Raw genomic sequence first — 18732 nt, forward strand, 5'->3', positions numbered from 1 at the left:
TGGGATGGGGATAAATTGTGTGGCCCAGGAAGTCCTTAACTGGGAAAAAGAGAGAGTGTTGTTTTTGGCCGCCTTGTCGGGGATGGGTGAGAGAGGCTGACCCCCTTTCGTCTCGAGACAACGTGTGTTTTTACGTCATCCTTGCACCTGAGAGGCTCACAGATCAGTGGCCTCACCTGGGATCACAGGTCGGCATGGAGAGAGCCAGATAAGAAGATACAATGTTTCATATGTTTTTCCTATGTCCACTTACATTTTAATTAGTTTATAAAAAATTGATTTCTACATGGTGGGCAGGGGCAGGAGGAGAGTGTAGGAGAAATCAATGTGCGTGTACCACCTGCGGGTTCTCAGAAATACTGTGCCGCTGACTTAGTTAACGAAGGGGCCCAGAGACTTTGAACCACCTCGTGCCTGAGGAGAGAAGGAAGGGGTAGGGGTGAGGCAAATGGAAAGCTGGAGGCGGGAGGTACTTAAGATTCCAAGAAAGATGATGAAAAAGAAGAAAAAGGAGGAGGAGAAAAATAGAGTGAAGAATAGAATGCCAGCTTGACCAGGGAGAGGAAATAACAGAATTTCAGGACCTCTGGTTTAGACGAGCGGAGGCCACTCAGTGGGCTTGAAACCAAGTGTGAATACACTGTTTAGTGGGGCTGGAACGTTTCTAATCTCAAAATATTTGCATATGTATGTGTGCCTATGTGTGTTTAAATAGGTAATACATGCACATTTTAAGTGTTGAAAAGGTTTACAAAGACACACAGTGAAAATGTTCCTGCAGTCACTTTCTCTGAGCCACCCCTGTCCCAGTTCTGATGACACCCATGTTACCAGTTGCGTGTGCGCCCTTCCAGAGGTATTTGTGCTTGTGTCACATGACCACATCCACTTGCTTCCTTTGTCTGTACGGTGGGCAGGGTTTTTGAGTCTTACCGTTTCGCTTATCAGTTCAGCCATCTGAAACTTACGTGCTTCCCCTGTAACCGACTGCAAGCTGAGGTTGTCAGAATTGGCTAGAAGGCCAACTCACTTTCCCAAAAGAGGAAAAAGAAAATAGAGGAAAAAATTGCTGAAAATGTGGCAATACAACAGATGTGTTGATGAGGGTCACTGTTAGAAATCTGCAGGTGCGTGCACTACGGAACACACTACGTCGCTGTGCCCTGCCACACATCACTGGGTGTACCTCAGAAGAGAGGTGACATGAGTGAACCACAGGGAAAGGCTGAGGAGTAATGGGACCTCAACAAAGGAAGAGTTCCTCGTAGAGCTATGTTAGATCATGGTTTAGGTAAGTTTTCCAAGACTTACCGTGTAATATTCCTTTTCAGAATTTTAGAAACAATTTCAGAAGCATGTCCAGAAAAAAATGAATGGTCTTCGACCTCTTGAGTTATTTATGACCTATGGCTGTGGTATCTATCCCCTTCTCACCTTAAATTCTAACTCCTCATAGTCAGAAACTGTACTTTCTTTATCCTTATGTTTCTTACTGAGCTTAGTCTTACCAGGTAGGTATTCTACAAACACATGTCGGATAAATGAGAAATTCAGTACATGTATAAATAAATCAGCCAACCCATTAGACAACCTGTGGTTTAATGTCTGTACTTTCACCAAGAAGTATTTCCATTTGAGCACTGATGAGAATAGAAAAAAGGCACAACAGTCCATTTTTAATAGTACTTCATGATAACGTTCCGTGAACTACAAGGTGCAATTCTTATGTCAGTTTTGCTAGATTAAGATGTTAACGAAGAAAAATTCAATGAGCCTTGAAATGCTTTTTTTAGCTGCTCAACCTTCACTTTCAAAAGGGTAACTGAACAGCTGTGTGTCTGGAACAAAAGACAAATTAAAAATAAGATTAATTAAGCGTTAAGTTGATATTTTTAAAAAAACACAAATTTCAGAACTAGAAGTGGTGAAATCAATCATGTCAAATGTGCTATTATATTAGGAGGTTTTAATTTCATTAATTACTTAAAAACTGACTCAGTCTGAACAATTGGAATATCAAACAAAGCACACAGGCTTTTACATATGCAACAAGCTCTGGAAGAGTTGTCCATTAAGTATTATGATTGCTGCAAAAAAAATTAAAAGTAACATTGTTTGCACAGCATTGTTATCAGGAGCCTCTGCTTTTGACATTTGGAAAGCGAGGATAGCAAACGTCTTGAAAAGTTGAAACGCCAGTTCATTATGATGTCTGACATTTGGGAGCTGCTATTATCATCTGCAATTTAAAACTCAGAACGTACAAAGTGCAGTCATGTCCTCCAGCGCAGCCAGTAAAGGGCCGTACCGAAACCTCTGGGCTCACCTGGGAAGCCAGCACCGAGGCACACAAAGCTGCCGGTTCTGAATCTGAACATTTATTTCTTCCCACCTCACCCCCAACATTTGCAAAATAATGAGTTTTTACCTTCTGCAGCAAACAAAACTGTATGTGCCAGAGACTGATTTTTATGTGGGAGGATTCAAAAATCCGTATGACCTTCGCCATCACAGCTAGGAAATTTTTCTGGAACGTTTACCGGGTGCTGTTTGTTGCTCATTTGTTTGTTTTATTTGTAATCAAAATGTGAAAGCATATGAAAACATCTTCAGAGCTACTTAGGATTCTGCTCAGAATGTCACTAATAGTCGTGATGTTGCTGTGTGTTTATGCATAAGCTTTTCTAGTCCAGAGATTCCTCTCTGGTAATATCAGGAGATATTTTCGGTAACATCTGCCACAGAATACATCCAACTGCAGAAATTCTTCGGGATCCAGAGCCTCAAAAGTCACAGAAGCTACCCCTGAGGGCCCTGGGCCCCGATAATCTTCTGGGCCCTGAACCTGATCACCCACTTTCTTTTTCATCAAAGGAATCATCCTTGGGATTGAGAAAAGGGCACCAACCCTTTTATCCTCACTCCTTTCCTTGTCTGGCACCGAAAACCTTGCTGCTCTCCTAAAGATTGGTTTGCTCTGTGCACTGTGCTCACATTTCCTGCAGGTGATGAGCAAAGAAAACACATTCCCTTTCTTCCTTCCTTACAAATACTTCCAGAAAAAGCACCCTGTGGTTTGTACAATTGACAGCTGCAACCACCGCTCCAGGGCAGATTGGGAAAAGCTCATCTGCTCTCGAACAGAGCCCAGGAGTGTCTCTTCATGTACCTTGTGGCCGAGGCACGCGCTTTGCTGCTGCTCTGTGATTTAATTCAGAGGAGAGATAGCTGCTGCATTTTCAATTGATATATAAAAATAGCTCCTTGCACTAGACACTGTCTGACGTCAATGGGATCGTTAAAAAGCAGTGACCAGTCTGCAGACTGTCTCCGTGGAAGCGACTGAAGGTCAGTGTGCAGACACCAAAGCCGCATCATTTTTCCTCTTGACAGACAGCCATCTTCTCCTGTTGCAAGATAATTTTCATCAATCATTTAGCTAACGTGTGGTCCAATCTCAAGGTTTCCCACCCCCCCATTAAATCATGCCACATAATCCTCTATCAATGGTCAGCCAGCCATGTATGAGAGGTGTTCCTGTCCTGTGGGATGGTGGAAATGGACGGTGGAGGACCTTTGGAAATTTCTCAGTAGACTCAAATAGATGCAAGCCCACAGACCAGCTCTTGTTGGTCTTTTTGTTTGTTCATTTCCAACCACGGGCATGCGTGCGTGCTGAAACTTCTAGAAGGGACTGACGCAGGGAACCACTGAACAGTAAGCAGTATGGTGCCAAGGCTCACTTACAAGTTCTGTCCAGGAGATGGAGCCCATACCCAGAACCAGATGTGACTATTGAAATGCCGGACGGGATCAGGCTCAGCAGCGTGTCAAATTCGCTCTCCTACAGAGTGTCCTGCTGGCCTTTCCTCTGATGGAGAGTCCCTTCCCTGTGCCTCACCATTAAGCTGAATTCTACCCGCCCTGCAAGCGACCCTGACATCGTGCACAGCCACGCCGGCGTCATATTATCTTCCCCTTCTTGAATAAACCACTCCAGCCCACGGACATGGCCCCAGCTCAGACCTTCAACAAGGTCTTTCTCTGTTTTCACAAAAGAACGCTCTCCTGGCCCCTGTTTACTGCACCCTCATGCCATCCTTCCCCACACGCCAGGGCAATCTTGTCAACAGTCAACCTGATTATGTTGGCCCCGCTGCACACCTTTTAAGCAGGCCAACTCGTCCCTGTTCTAGTCCGAGGCCAGTTAAACCAACCTTTGGTTCTCCCAGTCTTGGGACCCTTGGTTGTACGCTATCCTTGCTTTTCCTTACCCACCCACTCCTGCGACCATTGGCCTTGTGATGCTCTTGATTTCATCTATCCTGCTCACCCCTCAAACTTGACATATTTGGCTTTCTTAATGTTGAACAGTTGTATTTTCTTTTGAATGTGATTTGTAGTAGTCTTATGACCACTTGAGTAACCACTCTGCTCAACAGACATCCAGACGCAGCCTCATGCCAGAACATGACTCACCTTCATCTTGGGAGCACACCAGATACCACTCGTTTCCTGCAGGACATGGCACCATACACCGAGCCCCAGCCCACCGTGCCAGACTCCTCTACCCTTTCCCACCGCACAGCTCAATGGCAGCCACTGAGCCCACACAGTCTTTCCACTCTTTTGCCATGCCATGTCTTAGGCTTGTAAGATGCTGTTCACCATTTTTCATTTGACGACTTCAACCTTTAATATCAAACTCAGATATCATCATCCTCAACCAATTTAATTGATCCTATCTGTGTGTTCCCATGGAAAGGCATATATATATTTCTAGTACTGATGTTTTATAACTGTCTAATGTTCATCTGTTTTCCCCCCTACAATTTGATTTTTCACAATAGAAGAAACTGGTATTTTATTTATTTCTTTATCCTCAGATAGAGATTTCTACAGAGTCTGTCAGATGATGGTTCCTCAACAAGTGTTTGTTGAATGAACAAATAACCTACACCATATGTTTCAATGCATCTTTATTTTTTTACCTGTACTGTCTAATAATTATTTTTCATTTGTGAATTGTTATCTCTGATTAATCATAAGCATGATGTATAACAAATATTTTTAAACTACCCTATATAGTACCTAGGTCATCTTGAGGATTTATACTTGAACTATGATCTATTTCTTAATATTAGCCTCTGGTTTATATTTAACCTATATTGTGACATTTTAATCTATGAATATATCCTTTCATACTGGAAATTTTAGCCTCTACCACTTCTCAGGGTAATAAAATCTTAGGCAATGTTGTTCTACATCTTTACTTTTACATATAATGGCTCCAATCCTAGTCGGATAGAACTGAAACAAGAACGTCGCTTAGATGGTGAAGGATTAAAGTTGGCAAGGTCAGTTAGCTCGAGGAGCCCTATGGGAGAACACTTGTCACAAGAGATATTCTTTATCGGTGATGCCTTTGGTCATGTCTGTGTGCTGCTGTCATCGTGCCATACAGCTCTAATAGTTTAGAGGGAGCCCTGTTCTAATCCGGGCTCTTTTCCTACGCAGACTTGGAGATGTTCACCTGGTTCTTAACTGTGTACTATAGCCAGTTTACCCAGCATCGACTCAAGAAGTCCTCCCATTGCACAAGTGTCTACAACTCATTATGTCCAAAGTGTGAACCAATGATCCACCTTTCCAAAGGTGCACATCCTGAAATTTCTTCCACGTGCATGATCAGCACAACAATTTATTGATTTTCTCAAGTTAAAAACATGGGAGTGATATTGGACCCACTTTCTTCTTAGCCCTCACACTGAACCAGACACTAAATCCTGTTTTCAAATCCACTCACTTTTCTCCAGCTCATTGCCTTTATTCTAGTCCAACTGCCGTCATCTCCTGAGTTCTTGAAAAATATTTTATTTGGCCCTTCCACTTTATTTCCCAAATAGTATCCAGGGAAAATTTTTTTTAATCTTTTTTTAAAAGATTTTATTTATTTATGTTTAGAGAGGGGAAGGGAGGGAGAAAGAGAGAGAGAGAAACATCAATGTGTGGTTGCCTTTCATGTGGCCCCCATTGGGGACCCAGCCTGCAACCCAGGCATGTTCCTTGACTGGGAATCGAACCTGCGATGCTTTGGTTCACAGCCCACGCTCAATCCACTGAGCTATGCCAGCCAGAGCCCAGGGAAATTTTTTAACAAACAAATATGATTAGTTCCCTCTCTTGCTTAAAATCTTTGGGTGGCATCGGATTGCCTTTAAAATACAGTCGCAAGACCTTGTGTAGCCTCTCTACCTCTTTCTCAAGCTCCTCCCTCCTCCATGTTCACAGTCCTCCCTGGGGTTCTCTCTGATGCATGACCTTCCCATGCTTTCATTGAGTGCTGCTCTCCATGCTCCCAGGGGGCCTTTCTTCTCCTTCAACGGGCCCTCACCTCCTGGTCCTGTTGTACTCAATGAAAGCATCACTCCTCTGAGCCTGCTATGACCCCCAGACTAAGTCAGATAATTCTTTTGTACGTCCACTCACAACTCATGACTTTCAACTCCTATGGCATATTACATTTGTGGTTATGCCATTATTGGTATAGTGATTAGTTTTAGCTTCCTCTGCTATAGTGTTGGAATTTCCAGGAGGACGAGGATGTGTACTCTTATGTCTTGTTCACGTCTGTATCTATAGCATATATGGGAGTACCTGGAAAATAGGTATTTCAATGAGAATACCAATTCAACCACAAAATGCATGTCTCTTCTATATGAGCATTCAGCTATTTACTGAGATTCTAAATTTTTCATTATGCTTGGCTATACATTTTTATGGTTAAACTGATTTGGAAACAGGTAAAATATTGGACTAAACGCTATTCTTTTTGGCAAAATTGACTTCTTTTTAACTGCCTCGATAAGAAGCTATTCACACTCGGAAACAGCAGAGACAGGAAGACAACAAGCTCTACTCAGGGCTTCTCGGAACGAGGAGAGGTTTTGTGATTCTGAACCTGTGCTAGTTAATTGCCTACGCCGGTACATCAGTGGGGAGCCAGACCTTGTCTTTTTGTTTAAGTGCTTCAGTAAATATGTGTTTATATCTTGTTGGGCAGATACGGGTCGTAACTAATCACTGAGAGCCACCTCTAAGCGGCTGTTAATGGAAAAATGCAGAGCAATCAAATCAAATCGATAATGATGGCTTAGAGCAATTGCAGAAAGAGGTGGCGTAATTAGACTTCGTATTGTCTGGCTTGTTTCAGGTCACTTGGAATGTATTTTTGGCTTAAATATACTTATTGTGACAATGCTGTTATGGGTAACTTTTTCAGCACTCTTGGGAACAGATTAGATTTTATGACTTTTTTTTCTTATACCTGCTATTTTAGTGCAAAGAATATGAGCTTGGAAGTCAGGCAGTTCTGGGTTGAAATCCTACTTACAAATTTTGCAGTGCTCTGACATTCTTATTCTCTGAGAGGTCCTGTTTGTTCTACTTCATGGCTGTTCTGATTGAAATAAATAACACATATAAAATGCCAGGCAGATAATAGAGGTTGGGTAAAGGTAGCTTTCTCTTCCCACACACCACCCCTTGATCTTCTCCTTCTTTCTTTTTCCTTGCCCCAACTCCTTTGTCTTGGTCTTCCTGCTCTGTGAGGCTCCTGGTGACTTTCTTTAATGTCCAGGATATTGGGTGGCTAGCATAATGGCTTCTAGATTCTCCAGAATCCTGTAGGTGAGGGAAATTCAAGCCTTCCTTAAGCACATTGGTAACTAGTGAAAAATTCCACTTCTCTGTTTTTCTGATGAAGAGTCTGTTTCCATTGACTGATGAGTTTACAATCTTTCTTTAGTATGTTCTATGTCCATCTGTTGGAGAACGTAAACCTAGATTATTAGCTGAGCTCATCTAGAATCCCATTGCTTTGGTGTAGCGGTATAATTGTGATAGGGAGGGAAGGAAATGGCATAGAGAAATTTGGATGGGCAGTTATAACGTAGCCTAGTGGAGAATCATGAGGTCTGTAGTAGTAAGAGGACATGGACAAAAGTCATCCTTTGCTCCTCAGCTATGTCAACTTGAATAGGTCATTTAAAATCTCTGAGCCCTAGTTCCTTTATTTACAAAATGAGATGTTTTTCTGGTAGGGTTTTGTGAGTGTTAAATGAGACAATGCACGTGTAAAGTTTATTTCCACAAGGGAAGCATTCTAAATGTTGTAATTTGTTTTTTCCTTAAGAGAAGGCAAAGTGTGATTCCCAGTATAAGGCCTTCTCCAGCGTCTGCAGAAGAGGGACTGTGTATCTGGAAAAAACTACAATGAAGGCTAGCCAATGGAAGCAGAGAGACAGGAAGGAGATCAACATTTGTTCAATTCTTAGAGTTTCCTGGGGCATAGAAATTGTAACTCATCCTTTTCTGGTAAATATCCCGGAAGGAAGGAAGAAAACCCTGAACTCCTCCTGCCTCATCAAAACATCTAGAATCCCACGGATGCCTACAAGGCATTCTAAGAAAGTAAAATAGCTCTACTCCACTCCTCACTCACAGAACTGATCCGGACCAGGGGCTGGACATGAAGATGAATGAGTCGTTGCCCGAAAGATTTTAAATGATAAAAACAGCCCACACATAGTCTTTTCCCAAGCAGCCCATGGGAAAATAGAGGAACTGACGGACTGGGCAGGTTCTGCGCACTCTGGTACCCATCCCTGAATTCTTTCTCGTCTCTGGGATGTGGAACTGAAGTCAAAGCCACGGAGGACAACCTGAGGAGTAAGTAGAGGCAATGGCTCCCACAGGGCATGATTTCAGGGTGTTGGTGAAGTCTCTGCGGAGGACACCTGTGTCTGCACCAGACTAGGGAAACTTCTCACACCTGCTAGTGGCACGGCTCTGTTTTTCCTGGTAAGCCACCGAGTCCCCATTCTGAGGCCGTGCTCGCAGGTGCCGTGCTTGCTCGGAAAATTGACTTCGGGCCCAAATCAGACTGGTGAGACTCAATTCATGTTTCTTGGTTGAAACTATTGGGGAAAACAAGCACTCTTTGGTGATCATGTCTCAGTGTGGGAAAATCCTACTTAAACACGGTCAGCACAGAAGTCGGGGAAACCGAGAGATGGGAGAAATCAAGCTCTGGGGATACAATGTGAGATTCCAGACCCTGCCATCCCCGAGGCTGCTTCCTTTTCAGATTGGATTAGCTTGGAAAGTATGCCCCCAGTTTGGGGGGCTTCTTACACTGATGTGAGTTGGATTTCTACACTTACAAACTGAGAAGGTGAAAATGCATTTGGACTGACGGGGTGGCACCGGCCTGGCCATGCAGCAGGCTGGACTCACAGCCACAAGCAAAGCCAGCTCTGCGGAGTGGACGGGAAATGCCCTTCCTTCCTCCCAATCACACGCTGCAGCTCTGGGGTGCCGTAACAACCCCCGTCGGGGGTGCCTATGGCTATGTGAAATGAGACCAGGAAACATGAGACTCCCCGCTTGACGTGCAGGGCGTAGTCCCTCTGGCACGGGAAAGCAGCCTCGATTCACAGCCCGGGAGCGGAGCTTCAGATAAGGGGCCACGTGCCGCAGCTCTCCTAACTCTGTGGGTCCAGGGTAACAGGGTCTGCCCGGGACTGCTTTGCAAATAAACCTGGTTTGCTTCGAGACTATCAAAACAGCATTGTGCCTGAAGTTCATCCAGACTTCGCCCTTTCCCAGAGCTCCGTAAGAGCTAGATGTGTTCCTTTGTTTGGTGAGCTGGTCCATATTTCATCTCCTGTGTGACCTCTGTCATAGTGATGGGCCAATATGCCTGATCTCTTCGGACCGCAAGTAGTTACTGGTGGTTTTAGGTCAACTAGGTTTGGGAAACAAAAGTGTTTTAATTATTGTAGCCTTGTTTTCTATAATAACTCCACCACTTAAATTGGCTTTATAATGAAGGATCTGCTCATTTATTCTCTCCCCCTGCAAATATCTCGTGGAAAAGCCAACACTGTGGAGCGGTTGCTTTAAGGTGGGCCACGCAGCCGCGCTCCTCAGAGTGGAGCGCCTGCAGTAGCGTCATTTGGGGGCTTGTTGGAAAGGCAGAATCTGGGGCCCATCTCTGGCTCGCTGCATCAGAGTCTGCATTTGACTAAAATTCTGATGATTACATGCACAGTGAAGTTTGAGAAGTGCAGCTCCAGAAAGTCCTAGGCTTTTTTTGTAGGGCTCCCCAAGAAAATGGGAAGGTAAGAGAGGGGAGGAACACAAGGGTATTGGTCTTTCCTTTATGAAAACCATCCTGTAATATATTATTCTGTGAGTTTTGCTTTTCTGTAAAAGTTTCTTTAAAGGATAAAAAACATTTCAAAACCCCTTCTTTAAGCCCAATTAATACTTCATTTCGAATGAGCTCATCTCATTGCTTGGGAGGAAACAGGTTTTGTTCGGGGTTGTTAGGGGAAGGGTGGCTCCCACGAAGGAGAAGCTGGAAACTTGAATATCAAGTCCCCTCCCCAGTTTTGTCACGTGTCCATGTGCGGAGATGGCGCCTGGTATTAGATGCTTGTTCTTTTAGGCCACGTGCTTCTGCGGTCCTAGAATGAGCCTAAAATAACAAAACTGGGAGGGTGAGTCCCTCAGGGGCCTTTAGGGCAATTTCTCGGGAGAAGAAAAAGCCAGGAAGGTAAATTCGACCAGGACTAAAACCTTGGTCCTCAGAGGGGGGTAGTGACCTTGAGAACAACATGATGGCTTTCTCTGGGATAATTTCCATCTCGAGCCCATGGACGAGAGAGAGACGGAGACAGAATGGGGGACAGGGTTGTATCTGAAAGTTGAATGAGCTTTGCACCCCCGGTCTTGGGTAATTATTGGAACCCAAGGGCCCTTCAGTCAGCGTGTAACCTGAAGGGAGGAGAAGCATTTCCTCGCCTACCTTCACTTGCCCACAGACCACGAGGACTTGACCTTCGCAGTGACGCTGAGCTGGGGAGGAGCAGTGCCAGCTGGGCCGACGGCCGGGTCTGATGGAGAAGGGGCACCATGAGTGGAGCCTGGCACAGCACCGGAAGGAGAGAACAACAGACGCCGATGGGCAGAGGCCGTGGGGTTTCTAAGTTAAACACACGAGAGACATCTTCTGGTGATTCAGGAAAAGGTGGGGAAGGGGACAGTCTTCCGAAAGGGTGCGTGAGCAGAGGTCTCGCGTGCAAGCAGGAGGCTGTGGAATGCTAGTGAATGTATTCATGCAACCCCACTGGCATCTGCAAGCAGATGAGGAATGAAAAATTCAACAAGAGATTGTGTTGAAGTGCAAAACGTAACCCCCTTCTTCCACCCCTTCCCAGCTCCTTTTAAACAGATGCGTCAGAAGTTCCCCTGGGTAAATCTTCTTCGCAGAGTGTGCGGTGGGTTCACAGCTGAGAGACCGGGTCTCCCTGAAGTCGGGGAGAAGGTTGCGCAGTGCACCCCCCTCCGTTCTCTCAGCGCTGTCGGTATTTCGCCGAGGACCACAGGAGGTGGAGGACACTGACTCGGACTTTTCTGAACCTTCGTGATCACCCCACCGTGCTCAGCATACCCATGGTCCTTATCGAGCACTGGTCCACCACTGGCTTGGGTCACAAGCACCCACAATTTCATTCCTCCGGTCCTGAATCTGCTTCAGTAACCGCCATGCCCCGGGAAAACAGAAATAGCTAAGCTGTGCCTCTTACCTTCCAAGCTTAAATTAAAGATAAATAATCTTATAGTCGAGTGAGAAAATAATTGTTGGCTCTAAATGAATACCTTTTGCCTTTTCCTCATGTCAAAACAGAAACCAGTCTGCAAGCACTTTTTTTTTGTCCCCAGAATGAAAGAGCACAGTTGAATGATAGCTGAGCTGTTGTGTTGAGGCGCACAATTTTTTCTCACTTATTTCTAGGCAAAACCCCAGGAGCAGAGCTTACCCATCCCGACGAGGAGGAGAGTGTGAGTGGAGAGAACGTTCTTCCCAGAACTACCCTGGGAACTGCCCGCCTCGGCCTTCTTGCCACCCGCCCCCGCCTGTCACTTAGGGCACGACCTCCGACCTTCTGCAATTTCATGTCGTTTACTTTGCCTAGTGGCTCCAGATGCTTCCAGGAGCAATGCCATCCACGGGACTGAAGGGTGGCTATGGTAGAAGGTGCCTGGGTGCAGTCAGTTCACTTCCTGCCACTTAATTCCAGGGCAGCCATCATTATGGCTCATCGCTAAGATCATCTATTGACCCGCAGGCAGAGAGAGCCAGTGATGAAACCTGCCACCACAGTCTAGTACGTCACAGTGTGACTTTTTACTGGAAAAGAACTGCTTCCTCCATTTCCAGATGATCTTTTCTCTCTTTTGATCTGGGAAGTGTCACCACCACTTGTGCCCTGTGTGGGAGAGACACTTTCTCACCTCTATGAGGTCAGCCTCTCCTGTCCAGAAAAAGCAGTCTCATCAGGGGCTCTGGAGGGAGTGCCAGTGGAAGGTGGCATCTGAATTGTACAGTGTCCTGCGCCGGCCTCCTGTCCACAGTGGAGTGGAGGTGGCGTGGAGGGAAGAGGGGTCCGCTCTGCGTGACCGACCTCCTCTCCTTCCAACTGTGCCCACTGTAGAAACGGGCCTTCCCTCTCAGGCTATCAGTATTGCTACCTGGGGACATTACTTTGGAAAGGTCATCGTAAATAAATTTATGTTTATTTGTTTGAGGACAAAATGGTGTCACCTATGAGCTCTGGTGAGAAACTAGCAAAGAAACCAAAGCATCGCAGGTTTGATTCCCATTCAGGGCACATGCCTGGGTTGCAGGCCATGGCCCCCAGCAACTGCACATTGATGCTTCTCTCACTCTCTCTCTTTAGCCCTCCCTTCCCTCTCTAAAAATAAATAAATAAAATCTTTAAAAAAATAAAAAAGTCCTCTTAAAAAAGTAAATAAATAACATCTTTTAAAAAAAAGAAACTGGCAAAGATGTGCTTCATGCATTTTCCTAAAAAACATCTTAGAAATGTCTGTGGTACTCAGCAGGGAGCTGGCCAAATAGCAGGCAAGTGTTTGCTGAGTGACCGAACAAACGTGTAATGGCTCTGAAGAAATGGCAGCAGTGTTATGCTAAGGACAAAGATACGATTATGTGCAGTGCTATTTGCAGATACAGACTGTTTCATAAATGTGGAGATCATTACAGCTTTATAAATAGAAATCCTCTAATATTATGAACCTACTAGTGTATACAACAAGCAGAGCTTTTGGGAGACTTATCCAAGTTCAACTTCAAAGATGACCTTGGATCACATCTTCGCTTGCCAGATTATCTTTATAATACTATTATAATGCTTAAATTTTGTTTTAAGCATTATTTGAACCCCAGCATGGAGGGTTTATTCGGTCAAATACAAAGGCAACTTCACTTCTGAAGTATTTCATGCATTGGGCATAATGGAAGTCCAGCATAAGATGGTGTTTTATACTATTGTTATACTATACTTCTGTCATAATGCTACATTGATTCCAGTTTTTTGTGGTAGTATCAGAATCTGAGAGCACCAGACTTCAGAGACACCTGACTTTGAGGTAGTGGAAGTGCTCATGGCATTGCCGTTATTGCTGGAGAATATATTTTTTTCACAGAGGAGATCCTAATATAATGACTCATATTTTCTAAACGGAATTATATTTTCTGATGTTCTGAGTCATGTCCTACTGAAGAATTCCACTTTTTTGGATCTTCTAACGAAGTACTGATAAATAGGAAATGAAAACTGAAGGATAACTGGTACCAGGACTTTATTAGGCATTTCACTGGATACAAAGAAACTTTGTCTTACATGAAGAACACAATCATATTAAAAAAGTTCACATTTGCTAAACAGAATTGTCGGCATGTGTTTTCTTTACACCACGTTTATTAAAGTATCAATGACCAGATCCTAAAAAGAGAAGGCACAGGTCCGTCTCCCTCTGGTGAATTTCCGGGGTCCCATGCGGGAAATATCACCAGCTCTGCGCATTCCCATCCCCTAGAAATGAAGCAAATCGGCCCACCTGTGTGCAAGTGGGGCCGTGAAAGGGAAATGTTCTATTAGAGGACTGGGATTTTCCTACTACTCATGGGAATTTCAAGAGAGGAGGTAGGTAACCAGAAATGTTCTAAAACTCCATCCACATTCAGATCGTGTCGAGGATTTGCTGTCGAATACAACAGTACTTGAAAACTCTGTTCTAGGAATTCCACCATGGTTCTCTTCTCTGCAAACTGTTCTAGAAACTGGCCTTACACCTCCCTGTTCTTACTCTGGGGTGTCTTGGGGGTCCAGTTCCTCAGGAAAAGTGCTGGTTGTTAACAATTTGCTTGGGCAAGTCTGTCTGCCACGTGCTAACTTCATTGTCTGAGCCCGCACCTGCTGCCCAACCTCCACCGAATCTCCTGAGAAGGCGCCCACGGGGCGTGTCTATTCCCCGGACTCTGTCCTCCTCTTCTGGTCATCGAGGGAGTTCCTTTCTGGGTCAGATGTTTTACAGTCCCACTGATGACCAGTTCTAGCCTGATAAAAATCATCTGTGGTAAGGTGATACTGAGCTGAGTAATGGATTAGCTTGTACCCTCTCGGAAAGAAAAAGAGACTGAATTGTAAGAGGTCTTGGTACTAAGTTAGAAGGTGATGTCACTTTCTGGAGGCATTTTTCCTGGGTGAGTGTTTTGGTTGTCCCAATGACTGGAAAAGGCTCCTCTAAGGGAGTAACGGGGGACAATTTGCACCTCACAACAGGCCCGTGAAGAGAAATTTTGAATGTGGGCGGCATGAATCTTATAAAGATTACACCCTTGCTAATTCCATCTATATTCGAGTTGGTCCATTTGGGGGACTCGGCATGAATCGACAATTTCCGTCATGAAGGGTATTAGGACTATAGATATTCACGAGGGGTATGAATTAACATGAGGGTGTGGGAGGAGGTAGGATTTCACCCCTTTTAGGTAGCCCAGCCGAAAAAGAGAGGCAGGATGAGCAGCACTGCCAGATAAGAGAAGAAATCACAGGACACCCAGTTAAACTTCAATTTCAGATAAGCAAACAATATTTTTGTTAGTATGTTTCATGAAATATTTGGGAAATTCTTATACAAAAAAAATATTGACTGTTTATCTGAAATCGAAATTTCACTGGGTGTTCTGTATTGTATCTGGTAACCCTCAATCCGGGAGAAAAAAAGGTAATGAGGATGGAGAAAGAGAGGAAATAAGAAGATGAACATTCCAACCCAGACCCCAGGCCCAGGGAAGCCCACGGGGTCTTCACCTGGCGCGGGAGAACCTGTGCAGATGCTCGAACTAATCACGCGTTTTCTACTCCCGGACCACACACGGGCAAGTAGCAAAAGTGCAAAAGAGTGTTGCATGCTTGTGTTTTGGAAAGAAAACCATGCTGGGACCACTTCATGTTTGACGGGTCTTTAGCGACCCTCAGAGAGACAAGGCAGTTCATCTTTCTTGAGAAGATCCAATTTTTAAAAAGTCATGCCTTGCAGAAACAATGTTTTTCATGGACAACTTATCCTCCTAAGCAAAATGGGTTCCGTGTTTGGAGGAGCAGCTTTAGAGGTGAGCTGGTTCTGTTGGTGATGGAAACCAATGAGAATTGAATCTCATTGCCTTACTATGGGTTGAATAAACGAATGGACGTTCACAACCTTTGAACAGTACGGGGGAGCTCTGCAAGCTGAACTATGGTCTGTGGTTTGTGGGGAACTTGGAGAAGGTCTAAAGTGCATCCCTCATATGATTGTTTAAAAGCCATTTTTTAACAAAGACATAATTTCTCTTTAAATTTGAATCCCGAATTCAAATTTAAGCAACTTAAAGCAACAACAACAAAAAAAATGGCAATGAATTAAGGCTGGTCATAATGTGCCCTTTTTCTTTAGGATAAGTTTGATTTTCTTACAGGATACAATATGCTTACAGGCAAACCACACACAAGCAGATACTTTTGACTCATACAAATATACATGTAGAACTAATACCTGAAAATAGTCTCACACATGAAATAAAAATTACACAATTATCAACAGACTCAACCAACACAATTTACAGGTTATACAGAACGGTGTACCATTGTCACGGGGGAAATGAAACAAACGATTTAGAGCATCATGAAGAACTGCACGGACCAGAGGTGCCACCGATAAGTTATGGCAAATACAGCATTTACACCACTGTGTCACAATTCTAGCTGAAAAGACTAAAGTGCAGTAAAATAAATGACTTTTCAAAACCTTGTTTAGCATGTCCTGAGGGGTGCTGTGCATACTTTTCTATGAGCAGGTCAAAAGGTGAGCACGCTCGCTCAGGAGCCCTCATTGGCGTGAGTGAACCTGTGCCACCGGACCCGCAAAACTGTAGAACCGAAAACCCCCTGGAAACATGCATTTCCTGAGACGTCCCACTTTCCAGTCTACAAGTCAAACAGGGGGGAACCTGAACAGATAAGCCTGGCTCAAATAAGTCAGAACCTCCAAGCACTTAAAGCAACTTGAAGTGAAGATCAGGGTTGGTTGGTTTGTCCTTTATATTCAAACCCGAGTTCAGTTCACCAGCTCGAAGGGTAATGGACAATGTAGTGAGACTATTACTGCTAGGCATTTCTTTATTTATCATGGTCTCATTTTTTTTCATTGGTTTCCTAGTGATTTTTCTCCTGTTAAATAATTCAATATTGGAATTCGGTGTATGCCTGCCTACTCAGATTGGAGGCATTGATGTTAAGAGTTAAAATGGCAACAGAATTAGGTCGAGTGGTGACAGTTTCAACTGGAATAATGTGTGAGTGTGTGTTTGCATGTGCGTGGACACAGAGGTGTATACATGCCAAACGCCTTATGTTCCAGTACATTCACTGGTAGGTGGCACTCCATGAATAGTGATTTTCCCAATATGGCTGAAAGTGAAGATTGAGGTCATCACACAGAATATCCTAAGGCTTTTGAGAGATGCCTCCTCATCTCTGCACTCATCCGATTGTGTAGTAATAAGGGAGACACAGATGATAATGGCAGGAGCTCTCAGTTTGGTCCTTCAACAGGACAGACAGGAAAGCAAACCAAAAAATGATACTCTTGGCCTATTTTCCCTCACCCCATCCGCTCCTTTGACTTCCTGCTGTCGATTAGGTAAAAGCTGGATTTTGCTTCTGTTTTTTTGCCTTGCAGAATTTGTGGCACGAAGTCTTAAGAAACAAGCAACATGAAAATTGCACCAAGAAGTATGTCCTACCATCTTGGGGCCTCTCTGTAGCCCTGGACCCCCAGCTTGTCTGGAAAGACAGTGCCCAGCCAAGACAAAGCAGCGTAGGCTGAGAGGGTAATCTCCGATTGCATCTCCCCGGTCCTCGCCTCCACCTCTTTATTTAAGGCCCACGGCCAGCTCCCTAAGTGTGCTCCAGAGCGGTGCCAATAAACGGAAGGCAGCCACAGGCACCTTCTCTCTATTCCCCTTTCAAAGGAATCCCTGCTAGTGAAGGCTCCCCAGGTGTAAGGCCCCCAGTTCATTTCCACACGCTTCCTCCTTTAGAAATTAAGGCAAGTCCCTTTCCTCTCGGTGCCTGCTCCACGGGTGCTGTGTATCCACGTGGAAACAATAACCTTGGCTTGAAAGTACCTCTTGTCAAACAAGTTCCTTTGTGCATATCATTAGCGGCAATAGAAAACTTCCTCCAGTTAAGAAACTGCACAGTCAGTCTAATCCTTCAGCATGTTTGTTTGTGTTTTTCTCCAGCACCGAAATGACAAATACAACAAAGCTAACTCTAAGCAAACTTTGTAAGAAAGCATCTAAGTTCAAGAAAATACAACATAGTTACCTCTGCTATTTTATTCATTTTCCACGAGTATGTGGACATATCTGTTTCCTGTCGTATGTATAAGTTAAATCCTGATGTCATTTCAAGTGTGCTTGGCCAAAGGTCCTCCTGAGGAATGATGAATAATGAGTAGTCAGGGAGAAAAATCTGCCCCAAAAGCAAAGTTACGGGACATAAATTTCAATAATCCCTAGTCCTTTAAAAAGGATTTCTGTTCAGTCGTACACACGGAGCAAGTGAAGGGGATAGAAAGACAATAAAACTGCGAAGCAGAAAGAAAACTATCTTTGCAAATAATTTAGTCCCACGCTAGATCATCTTTATAAAAATATTTGAATATGATCAGCAACTCTACTCTCAAAGGTATACTACTGTTTTTCATACACTGTTAAGGGTTTCACAGTCTTAAAATTAAATTATTTAATGTTGTCAATGTTCTCCATTGAAAAGAAGGATTTGACTGTGTCTGTCCGTGTCTGCATGTGTTTGCATGTGTTTGCGTGTTTCTGCCTGCACACGAGTGGGTATGTAATGACTCACTGTGGGGGGTGAAACATACACACCGCTGGAATGTAGACTGTATCTGTTGCGTGTACACACGTGCAACTTGGTCTGCCACACATACTTACACACTTTTCATAAACATTCTATTCAGTATAAATAGTTTTTCTTCCCTGCAGTTGCTAACGAATAATATTTTCTGATAATGAGCCTTTATAATCTTATCAACTCTTAATTACTTATAATCTTGACATACACAATCTTGGACTCAACTCCCTTGCCTAGGTCTAAGAGATTTAACCGCATGACTGATATTTAGATTAATTAAAAGCTGAGGGCATGCTTTTATTTCTCTATGGCCCCACTATACACAGACTGCGTTTTCCCAAGAAACTACTGAGGTGCAATTATTTCTAAACATGAA

The 18732-nt window shown here is 44.0% G+C and overlaps 1 protein-coding gene across 1 annotated transcript in view; it reads right to left on the reverse strand.

Annotated features, from left to right (window-relative positions):
* The window catches only part of PLCXD3 (phosphatidylinositol specific phospholipase C X domain containing 3), a 185855-nt gene that overhangs the window by 19889 nt on the left and 147234 nt on the right, over nucleotides 1-18732 (reverse strand). The window lies entirely within an intron of this gene.

This window comes from Phyllostomus hastatus, unplaced genomic scaffold (assembly GCF_019186645.2).
Source record: "Phyllostomus hastatus isolate PE091 unplaced genomic scaffold, TTU_PhHast_1.1 phas_contig_58, whole genome shotgun sequence".
Classification (NCBI taxonomy): domain Eukaryota; kingdom Metazoa; phylum Chordata; class Mammalia; order Chiroptera; family Phyllostomidae; genus Phyllostomus; species Phyllostomus hastatus.